This window comes from Pseudopipra pipra, chromosome 16, assembly GCF_036250125.1.
Source record: "Pseudopipra pipra isolate bDixPip1 chromosome 16, bDixPip1.hap1, whole genome shotgun sequence".
Taxonomy (NCBI): Eukaryota; Metazoa; Chordata; class Aves; order Passeriformes; family Pipridae; genus Pseudopipra; species Pseudopipra pipra.
Window position 1 is genome coordinate 12,678,900 of NC_087564.1, and position 20,570 is coordinate 12,699,469.

General features: G+C 38.5%; 1 protein-coding gene across 3 annotated transcripts in view; it reads left to right on the plus strand.

The window, feature by feature from the left end:
• The window catches only part of SDK1 (sidekick cell adhesion molecule 1), a 395,504-nt gene that overhangs the window by 119,715 nt on the left and 255,219 nt on the right, over positions 1-20,570 (plus strand). The gene's annotated exons all lie outside the window — the stretch shown is intronic.

The window sequence follows — 20,570 nt, forward strand, 5'->3', positions numbered from 1 at the left end:
AACAGTTATGAAGCCATCTCGTGTTTTCACCTGCACAGAGACTGAAGAGGTTGGCTGTAACATTAAAAAATGTAGATTAAATCTTGCCTCATTTATTGGAAAACTGTTGAAATACCAGGAATGTTGCTGGTTATTTCTGTATTATATTTTCACGTGTTCAAAGGGATAGATGTGCTAGCAGATGATGGTAATGGGATATTGCTGTGTTCCAGGAGTGCTGAGTCTTTAGAGTTTATATTAAAAAGGGAAAAGTATTCTTGGATTTGAATTTTGTTAATCTGCACAGTGTATTTTGCTGTTGCTTATGTGCATTTTTTAAACCTGAAAGCTGGTATTACAGGCACTTTGAAACTGAGAAAATTAGTATTGCAGGGATGTGAAGAAACTGTGTAATAATTTATGAATAATTTAATAGTAATTTGATGGGAAACAGCTGGAAGATGAAACAATGGGTTCCTGGGCAATCTCTCGAAGAGAGCTAAGTGACAAATCCTGAGTTATTAACCATTAAGAATCTACTTCCTCCACTTGTGCCACATCACAAATTTTCTTTTGTCAATGCTGAGAATACCCAAATCAACTCACAGATGGTGACAAAGCCTTGTTATCCCGGTATCCGAGAGTTTCTTGGGAACCCTTGCAGGGGAACAGAGCAGAGTGACCAAGGCAGGCACGTGGTGTCTGAAAATGAGATTTGCATGAGTTTTCTTACAGTTTGGGAAAATTGCAAGTAGAGAAATGTATGTCCTGTATTTGTTGATGTAAATATCCTGTTTTTCATTTGCTGTGCTTTACTCTTATTCCTGCCCTGTTGGGATTGTTGGGGTAGAATCACTTGAAACTCGTGGAGTGTGGAAATACTCACAAATGGGAGAACTGTAACACTGCTCTGTAGCAGGGCTTCCATATAAATTTTATTTTCTCGGTCAGAAATTTTGTCTAGAAGGAACTTGAAGACATTTGTCTGGCCTGTGTAGGAATTCCTGAGTACTTTTGCAGTGGACGTGCATGTGCTGAAAGTGTGAGCCTCGTTGGAAGTTTGATGTATGTCAGATAGTAAACCTGGTAAGTTCAGGAGGTGACAGATTTATGGTACACATACCAATCATCAGAGCACTCTGTGTGCAGTAGGTCTCAAAGTATTGGAAAAACCAGAGAGCATCCGCTCACATCTTGCTGTCTGTGAAATTCAGGAAGTAAATATGGCAGCCCTATAAATATGGAAAACCTGAGACACAGAGAGGATGCATAAAATTACCTGAGAAATGTACAGATATCTTATGAAAAGTGTTTCTTATCTGTGGAGCACGTTGTGCATTTAACTTGTTCTTTGCACCCAAGGAGATGTATCAATTTAACTGATCAGTTTAGCCAGTGATCCAGTTAGGCTGATGCATCCATCTGACTGGATCTCCTGCTAAACTCATCAGTGACATTGATACAACCACCTTGTATGATGCTCTTTAATCTGATTAAAAGTACCTTATATTGCTAAATCAATATAAAGCTTTTTTAATGCTCTTAAACAAGCTTACAATGATTTGGCTCAATCAATCAGCCATAATATTGTGTGTCAGCTGTAACAGTGATTTCTAAGTGACATCACTGTCAGTGTTTGTGGACTGAGGACATAAAAATGGGGACAGGAGTGGTGGGTTTGGTACAGTTCATTCAAATAGTTGGTAAAGTTAACTCTTACTCATGCAAAAACCTTAATGTGCACATTCTTAACTCTGCACCATTTTTATGCCATAAAAATGATCCTGATGCTCGTGTACAGAGAGCTGCTGTTACCACTGGTGTGGGAACAGAGCATGTGCTGAATTGTCCTTATGTGAGAGAGATGAAAGATCAAAAGGAACACACACGTAACAGTTCTGAGAAAAAATAAATTCTGAAGATGTTTCAAGGAATGTCATTTAATTGGCTCCGCAGAAGGGTTTCCCTACCACTTTTAAGGCAGTAAATGCTGATGTTGTTCTCCTTCACTACATGCAGGTATTTAGGAGACTTATGGGGAGGGGTTCTGCCAGATGGTCAGCATTCCAGAAGTGGTGTGTTTCTAGGGAGCCAAGATAACAGAATTGCTGAATTGTCAAAAACTATGGTATCACTATGTGCATTTTTTTAAATGTTCTTTACAACATGTCAAATAAGGCTTTTATTTTTCTTTGTGTTTTCTTGTAATTATTATACCTGTTAACACAGTTGCCTCTTCTGTCAGATCATAGAATAGTTTAGGTCAGAAGGGACTTTTAAAAGTCACCTAGTCCCACCCCCTGCAGTGAACAGGGACATCTGCAACTACACCAGGTTGCTCAGAGCCACATCCAGCCTGGCTTTGAATGTTCCCAGGGATGGGGCATCCACCACATCTCTGGGTAACCTGTGCCAGGGCCTCACCACACTCAATCATGAAAAATTTCTTCCTTACATCTACCCTCTTTTAGTTTAAAACTATTTACCCCTTGTCCTCTCCATACATGCCCTTCTCAGTTGGGTTGGGGGGGGAAGCTTCAGTGGATAGCTTTGATTTCATCTTTTTTTTTAGTCAGAATGGTGACTCTTACTCTGTCAGTATGCACGGCTGTGACATTTTCTGGGAGAAGATTTCCTTTGAGACATTGGCAATTTTTTTCAAACTGTATATTCTGTTGAATTTAACTGCTAGTGTTACTCATGGTGGGATTTTGCAGCAAATAACTATGTAGTAGTTCTCATTTTAGTGGTGTTGGTAATATTTTGTTAAAGCCCCCAGATAAAAACAAGAATGGGATGACAAGTTCCTCTGAAATGAGCGGGCACGTAAAGTCAACAAATTCCTCTATAATATATGAATGTGAAGCAAATGGCCTGCACATACTCATGAGATTGTTGTTATAGTTTATGACTTAAGGCAACTAACAAATCTGCAGCAGAGCCAGAGTGATGGGAGGGTGTGTATTTAAAAATTTAAGTCCTAAAAGTCGCTGTCGTCGTCCCACCACCACTTAGTACAGTGTGGGTGTATATTCATTTTGGCTTTTATGCATTATCTGTCACCAAAGCCTCAGCTTGATGTTGTCAAGGGCTGTTTCTAGAAGGAAGCTGCTAGAAAATGTGCACATGCTAGTACATGCTAGAAAAATGTGGATGATCAGAGAGAAGACCAGAAGATCAAGAACAAGAGAAAGTGAGCAAGGAGTGGAATTAGGGTTTGACAATTTTATTATTATTTTACATTCCCCAAGAAATTTAAGGAAAGACTTTGCATTACACATGGAGAGATTAATGTTTGCCAAATGCATGTTAAACCAATGTGGAATTACAGCTGCACTGTTATCCAGGGTCTCGACTGATGGGATGATTTCGCTGTTTCCCTGCACATCCTGCCCAAACCAGCAGCCTCTCTAAAGGTGGCTGCATCAAAAGAAGTTGCTGCTCTGGGTTGTCAAGTATTCAGCTTGCCTTGCCTGGCTGTACTTCATCAGCCTGAAAAGCAGAGCACATTTAACTTCCTTCACACGAGCACGTTCAGTACCTTGGAGAGGCACAAAGGACAGTAGCACCGGCAAGGTCTGCAATTACCTTTCAGTCGTGGTACAGAGGAATTAAATTCTCAGTACTCTTAGAGGATTTCTTACCTTTTTCTAAGGGAAGCACTTTTCACCGAAAGGCCATCAATTCATTTATTCTGGGTTTCTTCTCTAAGAAGGAAACTTCTATGCAGACATTGTTATCATCTTCATTAGTGTCCTTACAGGGAAACTATTTTTTTCCCCTAATAAGCTGCAGCTAGATGAATATTAAGTCATGTCTTTTGTTAGTGAAATTGTGTCTGACACAAAACAGGAAAGTTCATTTTTTGGCATATAAAGGCACTCTTGGGGTGTCCCTTTTAGCTGGATGGGCATTTAGTCACTTAATTAACCGTCCATGAACCAAAACACTTCACACATGCACTTCAAAGCACTGGAAAGGGGCAAGGAATTGCATTGTCTTTAGGCACACGAGTTAATATCTGGTTTTTTGCACTAAGATCAATTCATTGTGCATTTGGATGTGTTTGGTCATTAGAGTCTCTTATAGAGACTAAAGGTGCTGACTGATTGTACAAGCAGCTGTCCAATGTGACTTGCTGTGGTTTTGCACACTCACAGTGCCTTGCAAATAAGCAAAGCTGGTGCAGAGTTACTGGTCGTTTGTTAAGGTAAAATTGTAAATCTCTTAATGGCAGTCTCAAAAAAAAAAAAAAAGTAGCTGTAGCTAAGTAGACTTTAAAAAATAAGAAAAATTAAAATATCTAAGAATAATACATCAGATTTTGGGCTGGTGCTAGCATTAGATTAGGGTTTGCTTTGATGAGAGCAGCTGATTTAATGTGCCATGTATGCATTTTTCACTTTAGGACAAACATTGTTTTTCTGTGAGCAGTTCTGGTGGCACAATGCATTTTTCCACAAACACCAGCCTGTCACACAACGTGTGCCAGTTGCACTTAATTACTTTTCACACTCACTGGAAAATACTTTCATTAAGATCGTGATGATTATCATTACCGAACAATAAATTCAGAGACTGTCAACTTTGCAATGTATTAGCTGAGCAATAATTTAAAAGATTAAAGTTTTGAAGGTCTCTTGTCTGGTGGCTTTATGGAGTGACACCTCTGAGCAGTACGAGATGTGACAAAACCCCCGTAATATTATTTTTATCTGCTCGTACCTTTTACAGGCTCCACATTAATTTTGAAGTCAGTACCTGAAAAAGAAGAATATTTGGTAGAATTAAATTATTTCTTTAAACTGAAATTCATTGCTACCCCTTAATTCATTTATCTAACCAAACTGCTGTGTTGAGTAATTTCAGTTTGAGGGAATAGGCAACGCTGGGAATCATCTTACATCAAGTTTTACTGCTCTCCCCAAGGCCTATATGCATATGAAGGGCTGTAGGGAAATCTCCCATCATCTCTTCAAGTTTGAGCAGCCCTGATGCTGTCAGTGGGCTGGTGTGAGTATTATTGTCTGCTGTGTTCAGCAGAGGATAACGGGAACACCTCAGGGTAAGCAAATCCCAGGATTATTTTCTAAAGCTGTTTGACTTGTCTGGATTCAACCTCACTGTTTCCCTCCCTGCACATAATTTCTTTGCCACAGGTTTTAAATCTAGGTTTCAAATATGCGTTTCTTAACTTCTAGGGTGGAATTTTGTGTGGTGGTTTGATGAGGGGGAGAGGAGGAGGAAGACTGAGGTCGTTCTTGGGGACCGTGTCGTGCTGAGCGCGGAGTGTGTGGGAGTGACACAGCCCAGTTTAGGTGGAAGAGGGACAGTAGAAAAACAACTTCCTGCCAAGAACATGCCTTTTAGCAAGGCTCATTTGGAAGTGGATTCCTCCCAGGTGAGGCAGTCTGGCTGATGAGATGAGAGGCACATTTTGGGATTTGACCAATATGTTTCATTACAAATTTGGGCCACAAACCACAGAGGGTTTTTTAATATATTTTTTTTTCATAAGCCAGGGGAAGCTGCTGCACTGTAAAATCCATATTTTTTGCTAGGAAAAAAAGTGGCTGCTTGGAACTAATATTGTGCTTTAATGGGCCTCAGCTGCTCCCAGTATCTTTCAGCACAATCTTCAACAGCTGTAAATTTCAATAAAACTTCAAAGATCACTGTCTAAGAGGAAAATCTGACTGCTGGATATTGTTTTTCCTATGATGATCACATATAAAGAACAAAATCATTTTATGTGCCACTACGCTTATTAATCATAGATTTGGAATTTGTAAAACAAAGGGAATGAAAGTGTCACTGGAAGGAAACCTTTTTGCTCTAAGTATGATTTACTTATCACAGCTTGCAGTAGAAATTGATTTATGAGTTTGTTACTTTCTGGGGACAAATGTACTTTGAGAAAGAAAATATGGACTATGAAAGAAGTGTTAATAGCATTACTCTTTGCAAGTGAACTATGCACTGTTTTTTAAAAAATCATCTCCAATTTAGAGGTGAGTAAATATGAAGACTCATTGTCATCGTACTTCGGGGCTCACTTTTTGCATCTGCTGCATTTTCTAATCAGAACTAAATATGCTATTAGGGACAAATCATGAATAATCCTCTAATAACTAATGTGCTTTTGTGGGAAACCATTTTTCTGTCAATCTTTGAACTTCTCTGTCTACAAATGGAAATATTTTAATATGCAGCCAAGATAAGAATATTTAAAAGTGTCGCAGTCATTCTTAAGAGCAAATATGCAAAAGAAAACTATTGCTTTATGCTTAAAAAGTGCCAATTGTTCACAAATCCCTGGGAACAGTTTATCTCCTGTGGCCCCTCACATATCTCTATTTTTATGGAAATAGATGCAAAATGCTTGTGACTTATCAAATATAGCAGAAGGTAATGTCTTATGTTTACCAATTAACTTTTATTAATCAAAACTGACTGAAGTAAAATGTATCTGTCAGTACTTGTGGCTAGGTACTACAAAGGGTTGTTGATTTTCTTTCTGTGCAGAAAAGGACAAAATCTGTCTTTCCTTGTGATTCTAGTGGATTTTTATATGATCTACAAAGGTGTTAAGACATGTAAGTTTGTAACTTTATGATACAGGTTTACATAGAATACTTTAAAAGCCCTATGATTTTGGCAGATTTACTTTCATAGTGAAAGCTGCTGTGTGATTCAGGAAAGTTAAAAAAAAAAACCAAAACCACAGAACTTGGCACTCTGGGGATGTAGTGTGGCTTTTGTGGTTGATTTGCATCAAGTCTACTTTGTTAACAGTATTCAACTTGAATTTAAAGAATTTGGTACATGGGAGCAAATGGGAAGCAGCCCTTCCATTAATTATGCTGCAGAGAAAAGAGGGATCTGGCAGCGTGCCTGTGGCCTATCTCTGGTTGTGAGTGGAGTCTTCAGCTGGTTTGTGTTTGGCCTTCATGGAACAGGTTCCAAATGAATTTAAATACGTTGTAAATGTGCTCTCTGATGTTTCGTGGGTCTGCCTGGTCTGTATGAGAGGAGGGATTTTTGGCTCTGGGGAAACTTTGCAAAGGCATCTTGCAATTAGAAGTGAGAAAACAGTCGAACTCCGCCAATATTCACATGAAATCTATTTGTCTGCTGCATGTTAGTGCTGCCTTTTCTTCATTAATACCTGCCTCTGGCTATTTTTATATATTACACAAATCTGTTGTTTTACATGAAAGGACCAATTCTAGACACAGACAGACAAGGCAACTGTTTGCTGGGGTCACCACAGCCATCACTTGCTCAGCTTTACTCCCTTTGCCATCCTCTCGAAATCCCTGCCAGTTGGGTGGGGAAAGAGTAGAACAGATCAGGCTACTTTTCATCATAGCAGGAGCAAAGGGAAAGGATAAGCAATGGAAATGCTGAAGGAAATCTGTGCCTTCCCTCCCTTTCCACCTGGCTGATACCTGCTGTCACCCAGAGGGGAAGGAAACGTGGCTGAGCCAAGGCAGGTTTGTGTGTGAAGTCAGGGATAGTGAGAGAGAGGGATGGATGGGGATGTTCAACCCTGGTGGAGGAAAAGAAGGACAGAGAGGAGCTTAGAAGATGGCATGGCCCAAGAAAAGGATCTCAGATCCTTGGAGAAGGAGAGTATGGATGAGGGGGAGCTGGGAGGACAGTGGTCTGGGAATGGTGCTCTGCAGCTTCCACTCACCTCACAGGAGTGCCCAGTGTCCTGAGTGTGGCCCTCACTCTTTAGTTTCTTCCCCCAAAAAGCTTACTGACCTTCTCAATCAAAACTCCCACTCCCTGTATTCCCACTGATCCCTTCCAGACAGTTGTCCCCTCTGGAACTACCCTCCAGTTGCTGGAGAACTGAATGCTGCCAGCACTTTATTTTTGTTTGTTGTGGCCTCTTTGTAGGATCAGAACCTAATGTGTCATTGACAAATAAATTCACGGCTCAAAAAGCAGGGGAAGGAATATCAAGCAATTTCTGGCTTGTGTGTTCCTGGCTCCTTCAATTCTCAAAATACAGGTATAAGAGAGACCTTATTTAGGAAAAGCACTTGAAAGCATTGAAGCTAAGCTCTGTACAACAACTTTTTATGTGTTTTTCTCCCAAACCTCAAAGGCTCTTCACTATATAAAATGGAGGTTTTGCTAGATTTTATTCAATGATTTTTCAAGAAACTGCATTTGCCGTTTCATTCAGCAGCCAAGACCATTTGCAAGAATTTTAACAACTCTGCTGCTGTCTGCCAGCTGCCATGTGTTCTCTCCCTGCTCCCTGCATAATGCCTCTTCACTGCAAGAAGAGTGCAATACTTTCATAGTAATCACTAGTTCAAATCACTGATTATTTTAAAACATCAAATCTCATTTTTGGCAATCCATCATCTGTTTCCATGGGAACTGAAACTGGCCTTAGCAGCAACCAGAAGCAGAGTTTATTGGGATACTTACACATTTCAATGGCTGTTGTTAGACAGCTGCATTTTCTGTTTACCCAACAGATATTGCAGCAACAGCCTCATAATACACTTTTAAAATTCTATGTGCATTTCATTTTAATGTATTTATATCATTATTCATATTTTCCACAACTTAGCAGAAATGTTATGATCAAGAGAGAAAATGTCAGTAATTTCCATCATATGCAGTCAATATTGGATGTTTCCATCAAGTGTCCTTACTATTATTTTAACTGGGACTGTGGCAAAATAAAAATGGAAAAATTCCCTGCCTTGAGGGGGCAAAAGATAGGTGGAGGCTCCCACTTTTAAGTATTGTCCCTTGGTAATCTTATCCCAGAGTTTCTGCTCTCCGAAGTCTTATTTCCTCCATAACTTTTGCCCCAGAACAACCATTTCCCCAAATTTGCAGCTCATCTTCCTGCTCCAGAGCTCAAATTCTTGTTATTTATAAAACCATTGATCAAATCAGTAAGTAGTAGTAGTAGTAGTAGTGTGGATTTAAAAATGCTGTTTTGCTGTACATTTTTATGGAATATTTCAGTATCAAAGAGAATAATTGGGCAACTAATTGAATGTAGTATTAATATACATATCCAGCCAGCTTTTTTTTTTTTGCTTTTCTTCCAACTGCTTTAGAGTGAAAATCATTATTCTGGAGTCTGGCATTATTTTAGTTCAGGAGTGAGGCAGCCACTTAAGATAAATCTGGAATCTTGAAAGGCTGTTCTATTACCAGACCTGATATCCAATAAACAACCCTCCTCTTCTCCCATCTTCTAAGACTATTTTTATCATCACAGGGGTAAGCTGGCTTACAAGGAAGTATTTGGGGGCAAAATAGATCATATGTGCATAAACATGCTGGAATGAGACTGAGGATGATTTGTCTTGCAAAATAAGGGGAGAGAGGGAATTGTTCGATGCTCCATTGAGTGCTGAGGTACAGGGGGAGAAATGATGATTTTCCCAGGCTCTCAAATTAACTCTGAAGAGTTGCCACTAACGTGAAGCATCTCATAAAACCACTGTAGAAGCTGGCAAAAACTCCTCCTGTCCCAAATTTAACGTGTGAGGTGGTTTGTGGAAGTGCCTTGAAAATGCTCAGTTCTTGCTCCTTTCTGCAGTCAGTGCTTTCCCAGAGCTGATCTCAGATCGTGTTACTGGTGCAGTATTTCCCACAAAAACCCAATTTCTAAACGAAATGTCTGCCCTCACGTCTTTGTGTGGGTGTGTTTATCAATAATTTATTTGCATTTAGCATAATTATGAACAATTCAAGCGATATTTTCAAAGAGATGGATTTGTCTGCGTACATATGTAGTTAAAAACCTGCTGCAGTGAGGGAGATGATGAATAACTGGTAAGTAGTGGCTGAGGGTGCACAGCAAGAGAGTGTGAGCAGAGAATATTGTGCAGCTGCTTTGCTGGGACCTAGATCTGGTACTGGCTACACCCAACTATGGTTTTAAGAGCATTATTTGAAGAGTAAATTAATTTATTTTTAAGAATTTTTAATTTATTTTAGCAGAAACAGTGAAAATACCTTGAAGAAGTCCTGTAAATAAGGTCTTTGTTGTATGTTGATGATTTAAATATTCCAATACAAGAAATAAAATGTCACTCATAATTTAATAAAAACAGGGAGCTGGCCAAATCATCTTGTTTCAGTGAAATATTAAGAGAAGTGGCGGTTTAATATTTTAATGCCTGATAGCTTTTAATCCATAGCTGTCAGTGCTAATTTCACTGAATAAAAGACTTTATGGTGCTGAAGGTTCACTAATCAAGATTCATAAAGGTACAATTTCAGTTGTCATCCTCTTGTCTCTTTGGGAAGCCACATTTATTCAGGAACCGATTCCTGAGCGGGAAAAAAGTACCGGGCATGGAGTGGAAAAACTAGTGTGCAAAATACACCTTTCTCTCATGAAACCTGCAGAGGTGAAACTGGGTGAATAAAGAATCTGAACACCACGCCTGAATTTTTGAATTATTTAAGCAAAATTATTTCATCGGCAGGAAAATTTCTGATTGAGGAGCACTTTTTAGAGTTCTCTTTTTCTCCCTGGGAGATTGCAGTGAGTTATGGGGTCTCTGAGTGCTGTCAACTCCTCTGAAGCCTGCTGCACCCAATGGGATATTCACTTAATCTGCTCCAACAACTTTCTGTTGCTGGTAGGTGTGAATTTTAATCATTTCTGTACTAAAATACGCATTTCCATCAAATGCAGTAGATTTTGGTTCTTTTGATAGGTTTGTATGAGATGGCACAGGTGGATTGTTTTGTACCAAAAGCAAAGGCAGCACAATGTATTTGCTGCAGTTTGTTTTGTACATAAGTTGTGAATGTAAAGAGCATAGGTATGATGTGAAATGGTCAAACAGGATGGCAACAGACCCAAGCTACCCAGCTAACTGCCAGGTGATTTGCTAATAATCTCAGTTTTTTAATTTCCTAATGCTTAATTTACACCTCTGAAATAACACAGTAATAAATCCTTCCTTTGTATGACATCAAAGTACTTTCCATGGGGTCGTACTTTCCATAGGGTTGCGGTTTTTCCTCACTCACAGACCTTAAAAAAAAAAAAAAAAGTCCATTGGGTCATTACTCAGATGCAAATGTTGAATATCTTCTTTTATTAAACTGCAAAAGGGATTTACCAGAATTATGAAAAGGACTCTGAGCTTGTGCTTTATAAATGCTAATATAAAATCTAGTATTTTAATAAGTTTTTCTAAATTTACATTTTTAAGTACAGAGCACTGAGTGAGCTTGGAAGGTGCACCCTCTCCCTTTGACATTTACTTTCTGTTCCGACAGTTTTGACTCCTTTAATAAAGTCACACTTAAGAAGCTCTTTGTACTTTAATCTTTTAACCAGCCCAGAGTATTTCACCCTGTGCTGTGCCAGCCATGAAGTGGAGGGGGAGCTCTGCAGGGGCTGCAGTTTGGTCAGGTGGGGGAATGGCAATAGCAGAGTAGGAAAGTGTCACCTCCCCAGGTGACCCAGGACGGTGGCAGAGCCCCGGGGAGGGGAAGAACCCAGGCATTGCCATATCACAGTTTAATCTTTCAACATCAGCCAATTGTAGAAGGACCAGAATTGTCCAGAATTAACTCTGCCCTTTGCATGTAATGTTTATTTTTACCTCAAAATTAGTCAAAGTCCTGGTCTATCTCATTATTCTGCATCTTATTCTGTGAAAATGTGGTTTTCTTAAGACCAGCTTGTTAGAGTTTTTGGAAGTTCTGGTGCAGTACCATGCAGTTCTCCTTCATCTGCTGCTTTATTGGTATAACTTAGCAAAATCAATAAGGGTGTAGTGTAAGGTAATTTAATTTTTTAATTATTGTGAAAACTCTGATTCTCAGGGAAGGGGTTTTTTTTATATTCTTGGGATACTTGAGCACTTAATGAGTCCTTGAATCATTTTGCCTGGTGTACAACAAGCATGATCCCTGCCTGTTGTTTTAGTGGATCAGTGCTAAACCACATTCTTCTCTTTACGCATGTGATGAACTTACTGCATTTATTTGTGTAAATATTTATAGGATCTGATCTCTGAAGATTAAACCCTCATATTTTAATTAAGCATTGTTTAATTGAATAAGCAGTTTTTGCATGATAACCTTGTTGCTATTTGCAATGATCTTTGAAAGAGTCGCTGAGCAGAAAAGCAAAGCAACACGGTTGGGTTTGAAGGCATTTATGACACAGTCACTTGACTGTATTCTCAGTGGTGCATTATAAATTTTGAGGGTCTTTTACATTATTACAAATCTCTCAACTTCCCTTCAAGGTTCTGAGATGAAAATAATTGTGTTGCAAATATCCACTGCTTAAAACTGAAATTAGATTTGTACATTCATAAAATTCAAGCCACTGCTCCTACATTAAGGAGTTTTATTTCCATAATGACTTCTAAGATTTGAGAGACTGGAACAACATATCTTTATTTTCTATTTAACATTTCTAACTAAGTGTTGTAATGAACAAAGTATTTCCCTACTCATAAAACTGAGCAGGAGTGAACTGTGTCATTTGAAATCTCTACTTTAATTGCTTTTATTTATAATGAAGGTATCTGCCCATTAGATAGCAGTGTTAAGAGTGAAGATAATATTAGGTGCCTTAAATAAGAACAAAAAAATTCTATAATGCCATTAGGGAGATATTTGCATATACTGATATAGAATTGTCAAATATGATTAGTCAGACCTGTACAGGATAAAGGAACAGAAGTAATCCAGGAAGGAAAATGCCCTAATGTTTTTAGAATAGTGCAAGAAAATTGTGCAAGAAATTAGTTCTTGCCTTGGCAGTTGGGACAGGATTTGCAATGGCAGTAGAAAAGCTTTGTTGAGCAGTGTCTGCATCGTGAAAGACATAAAGGAAATGTCTGGGGTTTGGGTTTTGGTTTGTTTGGGGGTTTTTACCATTAGTTGTATCTGTGGTGCATTCAGTAGATTTACACAAATGTTCATTTGTGTTGTTTGCACTCAAGCTGTGCAATATTGCAGTTCCTGGAAGGTTTTCAAGTCAAATGCTCCAGGTGCAGGTAACCACCTCTTTTTTCCTTTGCATCGTTTTGTGTTACTGTGAACACTTATCTTTGTGAAAGCTGAAATAATGGTAAAGGTAATGAAATCTCATGCTTCAGGGCCTATGCTAATGCCTACAAATCTATTTCACGTTTTGTGAGATTAATTAGTTAATATGTGTGCAGCATTTAGAACATAATTAATTCTAAATTTATGCCAAGAATTGCCACAGACTGATCGCCTGTGGAACTCAAGAGTTAATTTCATCTGTATACCCTGTACAAATTAAGAACAACATGAATTTTTTAAATCATCTGTGTTTGTTACTGACAGATCATTTGTCCCTGTCCCTGTTACTGACAGATCATACAAGAGTACTGTATGCTATATTTAGTTTGTTTAAAGAACAACTATTCCTGGTTAGTTGGATCATAAGATCACAGCTGCCTGATGAACTCTGGGAGCCACCTTTAAATGCTTGAAATTCACACTTAATGTTCACACCAGGAACCCTCAAGTAGCAGTCTAGAATTAGGGCTCTGGCCCTTCCCTGGTTTTTCTTCCAGGAAGAGATTTTTCTATTCATCAAGAGATCAGAAGTGGTTTGAGATGTATACTAGCAAATTTCCAGAGCCTGGAAAGGAGGATTTCTATTAGGAAGATGAGAAGTGAAGCTGGAATATTAACGTGAAGTAAAAGAGTGGGTGTCCACAGACAGAATTTTGAATAGTCGTGGTAGACTGGGGGGAGGAAATCAAACCCAACCAGTCTTCCCTCTATGCTCATTCAATGGAAAACAGGTCATTCTCAATACACAGAGTAAATAAAAGCAAATCAAGAAAAAATCCATTTAAAAATTTGTTCAGGGATAGTAATCCTGACTGAAATTAGGGAAAGGGTGGACTGTTTTGACTGATCATTTTAGTTTTTTCTCCTCAGAATGTGCACATAACTTAGCTTTGTTAATCAATCTGTGTGGATTTGCACTTGAAAAAGAGACCTTTATCTAAGATTTTCACCCCATATTATATTTAATTAGTAAATAGTTCAGACTGAGATTTGTAATTACAAACTGGCATCAGGTTTAAGTATGTTGAAACAAGCATTTCTCTGGGAAGCTTAATTTCACAGAGACTGAAATGGTTGATACTTGCATTGCATTTTGTGCTTGTTTGTTTTATGATTTTTCCTGGAACTATGTTTGCTGTCATTTGCAAACAAGAGAGATCAGTCTGTTATTTACTGAGGCTGAGTAAATCACAGTGCATTATCCAGTTAGGAGACAGTACACAGAGTAAGCAGATCAGGAAAATGTATTTCAATGCCAGCTTCATTAAGTCGATAATCATCTCAATATATTCCCATACAACTTCAACAATTAGTAGCCATAGTTTTCTTCTCATGATTATCTTTAATCAGTGGCTCCAAAAAAAAAAAAATCCCCAAGAAAAATTCCGCAGTAATTGGAAGCTTCCAGAAGAATGTTTTCATGTGTGGAGCGTTGCAGCAATAAGAGTCACAGGACCCAAATTAGTTCTGGGTTCTGAAGGGTGGAATTCATCACAGGTGATAGAACAGCAGCTCACCTCTGAGGAAACACCTTAATTTCTGTCATAAACCATATGTTTCTTCAAAAGATATTCCTGTTTCCAGATACCTCAACAGTAGGACACGGCCACATGCAGAGAGTGCCAATGGCTTTGGTGGCCCCATTAGGCTGATGTCAGGGTTTAGTATTCTGTGCCTGTGCTTATCTCCCCTGGCAAGCCCATGAAGAATTGCTTTGCTCTTGAGAAGCAGTTACTGTGTTATTAACTTTGCTCACACACAACTTTTATGCTGGGATTTCAGTTTTAGCTTCTGCCATTTTAGCCTAAGCTTCCGAAGGCATTTTTTCATGAAACTTCTTCAGGATTTTTCAATAGTAGATTAAAAAAAACAAACCAAAACAAAACAATAAATTTATTTACAGAGTATAGGAGTAAATAATGTAATAGAGAAATCACCATGGAAGAAATGCCCTCTCTGATGTTCCCCCAAAGTGGGAGATAGTGAGAAAAACTGGAGCTGGCTCTCACCTGGACCAGTCTCCTCCACAGCTCCTATAGATCCACATGGACACAGCCATTCCCTTGTCTTACCCAGCCTGTGGTTGTGGGGCTGCTGGGAACTCAGTCAGGTTTATGGACTGGCTGCACTGGGGAGGCCACTTGTTTAGACAGTATCCTCCACTACAGGAGAAGACATTTGTCCTGGGTTTCTTTTTTTTAATTATTTTATAAGGTGTTTTCCAAAAATCAGAGATTAAAATATTTTGGCTGATATGTTTCAGTCTGACGTATTTGCAGTTTTATTCTGAACACAGACAGTGATCTCTGATGGCATTGCTTACAAAGAGAATATTGTGTCACCAGATCAGTGACAGTGGAGATGAGACAGGTGAATAAATATTCTTGGCAGTGTTCCTGGCTGCTGTGGTGTCCAAAATACACTGTGCTAAAGCCAGTTCTGTATCTCATGGGGAAGACTTCTGGATTTTTAGTTGGAAGGTTAAACACCTTTTGTTTTAGATATTTAGAACGATAACTTATGAGGACATTTGTTTCAGAAGCAAAATGCAATAATCCAAAACTTCCCATTCACTTTGTTCCTGTCTAGAGAAGAACCTCCCCTTCCCTTTTAGTTTTTTGTAGTGTCTCATAATTGAAGACAAAAAATTTAAAAGGTGTCTACAGTTGCACATACACATTAGTCTGATTTGAATAGAGTAGATGGATTCTTGATACTACAGTCTTGAGTAAGGAATGAAGCTGCATTAATATCTTTCATTCATTCAATGTAGCTATTCAAGGTATATTATTATTTTCAGTTGAGTTATTGATTTTAAATAAATGTTTATGTGCGATAAAGTGTTGCAGTATGTTCTGTAATGTGTCAGAAAATTTGCTGAGCATCATCTGGATTGATCACACCCAGAATGAAATACACTGATAGAGCGTTTCCATGGTGATTTCTTGTTTTTTCTGATCATGTCTTTTTAATTCTCTCTTTCTCTCTAATATATTAGACAGGTTGTTCTCATTGTGGTGAGCTTGAAATCTCATGGACTACAAGAAGCTTCAGTATTTTCCTGTGCTCCCTGCTGCTTTGTGTATTCTGTCACTGGCATAGTCACTTAATTATGTGACAGGCAATAACTGCTCTCCGAGGGAGTAAAAACAACTGTTGAATTCGTTTTTAAATTATATCATATTGCTCCGTTCGAAACCTCTTTTAAATAAACGTTGAGGATAGAACTATTGATGTGGTTTTTAAACTTTAAATTTCAGTTAGTTCAGATCATTTTAAATAGTCCTTCAGCAAGAATAAATCAGTTTTTATGACTTATAACTTTCAATTACAGTCTTCGGAGAGAATAACAGTGCATTTCCAGGAGCTGTAAAGCACAACAACAAGGCAATGTTGCTGTTTCATTTGTGCAGGCTTTAAGCTCCTGTGGAACCTAACAGGAGTTTTTCATAAGGAAGCACATCCTAGAGGGATCCTCGAGTGTGTCAGTCTGAGGTGTGGCTTTGATCTAGTGTTTGAGTTTTCATTTGGGGAGCTTCCTGGTAAACCTTGGGGGGGGGGATGATGCTGACCTAATTTGCTGTATTTCAGTGTTCAGTAAAAATGGTCTGAGAATCACAAGCTGTTCACGGCTCCACCACTGAATTGCATGGAAGGATCTTTCCTCTGTGCAGATTGCAAACTGGGGGCTCTGATGGAGAAATTTCAGGCTTAACTAATAACTGACTTTCAGGGTGTGGGACCATGCAAAAGCTTTAAGTTGTAGCAGGAGCAAATGTAAACTAAATCAGGTGTGGACCTATAGTTAGATGCTTATTTAGAATAGACATAAGTGTTCTGTATTTAGAACAAACACTGTGAAGTTGGATGGGTGGATGGATGGATGGATAGGTAAAACCCGCACAATAGTGTGGATTAAACAGAAGTCTTACCTGGGAATTGATTCTAAGTGTGTTAAAGGACCCAGCTGATGGCTTCTTATCTGGAAATGTTAGTTTTTAACAAATCTTTCAGAGCCTGGTAGAATCCAAAGGCTTATGTGACTGCTCTAATTCCAGTCCTTAAAGAAACAAAAAGAATGACTTGAATGGCAATCTCATTAGGGGACATCAGTCCTGGGCAGAGGAGCTGAATGGCTCTGTTGGCGCTGTAGCAATAAAAAATGGTAAATTCATCCTACTTTAATTCTTTAGAGTGTCATTTACTGATTTGTTTCTGCCTGAGCTTTGTTTCTGTGTATGCAGATTCAACTAATGAGATAGACTTTGGAAATAAGGGAAAGGCTGGAGTGATTTTTCTCTCCTCTTTCTCTGACTCTCTTGCCTGATGTTGGCACTTACCTGAACAGTTGGTATTGGGAACCTAGCACATGTTGCTGTCACTGTATTTTTTTATTCTGCTGGACCAAGGCTGTACCAGGTAAATTATCTCCCCGTAAGTGTCCCTTGGTCCGGCTCTAAGATGATGGGTACCAGCAGAGAAAATGTTCCCACATTCATTTTTGGCTGCTTAGGGATATTTTCCTCTGACCAATTAGACTACATGATTCTTGGAACTGTATTACTGGATTCATTACTTCTGCTCTTGCTTTACTGGTGAAGCAGAAATGAGGAAGCAACTGTTTGAAAATGATGTCTGAAATGTTTGGCCTTAACACCCCTCTGAAACATCTCTTTCTTGTTTGCATTCTCTGGTCTCCTCTGTAGCATTAAACACTTGGATAACTATTTTCTGTTATGATAATGCCATATTCCATGATCTAAGGATTTCTTTTTTAATAAACCCTTTACATCTTTTCTTTTTTCCACGGACACAAAGACAGATCAATGAAACGTATGAAAAAGTTGCTAAATTGGCAAATGCAGCGTTAATTCCAGGATAGCTGTGTTACAGTTTGACCTGATACTTTTCCTTTTAAAAATATGAAAAAAATTAGCATAAATAGCAGCAAGATGTGTAAAGAATAATACTTTCTTAGGTGAAATCCCATTCAGATTGTCAGGCATAGAAATTTAGTTAAGACAAAGGTGAAAAGTACTGTCCTTTAAACCAACTTCAGTGAAATGTTACAGATTAGAACAACAAAGTCATGAACAGTAGACACATGAGTTTTCTAATACCAAATGTATAGAATACCAAATACTTTCTTTCTTTCCTTCCCTCTCTCCACCTTTCTTTCCCTTTTTTTCTTCTCTCACTTGCAGTGCATGGATTATAAGGTTTCATTGTTTACTGCATAAATCCATATTTTACCTTTTGTAGGTGATTTTCAGAAATTTACTTGCTTGAATTCATATAATGAAATTCAAATTGTGTTGCCCTGTTACTCCAGGATCTGAGTTGATATTCTAAGGCTTCTAGAGCTTTGCACTTACATGTGGCCCTTGATGAATCCATTTGCATCACCCTACAAATTACAGCATTTTGACCCTTCCTGAATAATGGCTTGGGAACTTGAGGATGTATTTCAGGTGGTTCTCTAAATTAGCACCAGAAATAGGTGATATAAATCCCATTTCCCTGTTTGCCTCAGGAATTTCCCACATCAGGAGTGTTTTCTGCATTGCAACCCTACAAGGTATAAAGGGACCAGTTCTTCACCTCTGCATGTTCACTGTAATTGCCCTTGAAATACAGATTATGGAAGGGAAGTTTTGTAGGTGGACTTGAATCGTGCAACAGGAAAAACTGAAGGAAAATACATGTAAAATGATCCGGGGGAAACCAGTCATTTCACTTTGTTTGAATTTTCAGATGATGGACTTCCACTGAACACTAAATTCTGACTCACCATCCTACTGCTCAGTGTGATCCAAAATAATTGCACGTATAATTAGTATTCAATTAACATGAGTTACATTTCTCTAACTGCTACTAACTTTGAATCTCCCTTTACAGATTGTCCTAACTTGATAATAATATCTGTCTTTTATGGTGTCTAATTGGCTTTTAGAAGGGATAAATTAGGTTTTCCACTAGAACATAAGAAATACCCTGTTGGCTCAGACTAATGATCCATTGAGCCCAATATTCTGTCTTGCCACTAGGAAAATGAGATGCTCTTCAGGGAGAGCATGCTGCTCTTGTCCCTTGTTCTCCTCCAGAATTTTTGGGTTAGGAATGCTGGAGGGTTAATTTCTGCCCAGTTCTTTTAGTATCTTGTTACAGACTTGCTGTCCATGAGTTTCTCTAATCCTCTTTTGAACCTGCTGATATTGTCAGTCTCCATAAATTTACGTCTTTGCTGTCATTAAATATTCTTAAAATTATGATACAGCTTTATGTAATAATAAATAATAAATTTGATTTCCTTAAAACAGATTACATAAGGAATATTGCAAACAAACAAAAGGATTGTCTGTACCTTGGGCACTTACAAAGCAGGAGGGCAGCATATTGACAACAGGATGATTTTTTTCTTTAAAAATTTAGACTTGGGAAAAAAATTAGAGGAAAACTTAATATAAACAGTGAACTGTTTTAATGTGACAACATGGATCTGTGAAAGTGTGTTTCCTGTTTCATGTTTATAGGATTTGTCTAGAAAAGAGATGAGACATAATACCATGGTGGTTACGTTCACAGCTTATACTAAATTTAATGGAATGCTAAAGGACTGAAGGAAATGTCTGGAGATATTAGACAAGGTAAATACAGGATGACATTTGGTTCAAAAATGGTTTTCTCTTTCAAGAAAAAAAGGAAAGAAACCCAAACATGGCTAGCAGTTTAATGATAAAGAGGTGGCACTTTCTCTGGTAGAGGAAGAGCGTTTGAGTCCAGGAGTTCTGGAAGGCAAAAAAAGAAAGTAAAAACTTTTTGTGTGATCTTTCAGGGTAATCATCTGACCCTCTGCACTTGATTCAGAAAGAGGGCAATATATGCTTCTCTTACTTCTCTTATTTCTTTCATCTTTGCTTTTGGGCTGTTTAACAAAGGACTAAGTTAGAAAAGGTTTCCTGGGAGTTACACTGACAGCATCTCCTGGCAGATACAGCTGTGCACCAGTAATGGGAATGTTTCTACCTGGATATATTAGACCTGAGATACATCATCTTTTAATCACTAAACCCCAGCCATTTTTCAGGGTTAGGATTCTCCCATCCCTATACAGATACAACTGATAGAACTACTTCCACATCACGGCTTTTGCTGATCCAGGAATGTCTGTAAATCTCCGAGCGAATTTACTGCGTTGACAAAAATTCTCAGGCTTTACTAATACAAGTGGAAGAAATGTCCTGAACTCTCTTACTCTGCTGTCCATGGGCTGAAGCATTTTCCCAATCTACCCTATCATCACTGCTTTGAGCTGATTAAGGTTTAATGTGTTGTGAAGACACTGTGCTCGGGAGGGGGATTAGCTATGCATCAATCCATGGCAATAACTCATGAATCATCAAAAGAGGCACTGAGTAGCCATGTTTAGCATGGAATATTTTCTTGGCTTAAAACACAGTTCATCAACTTCTTCCTCTGGTGGAGAGATTTCAAACTCTGGTGGTTTCCTGGGT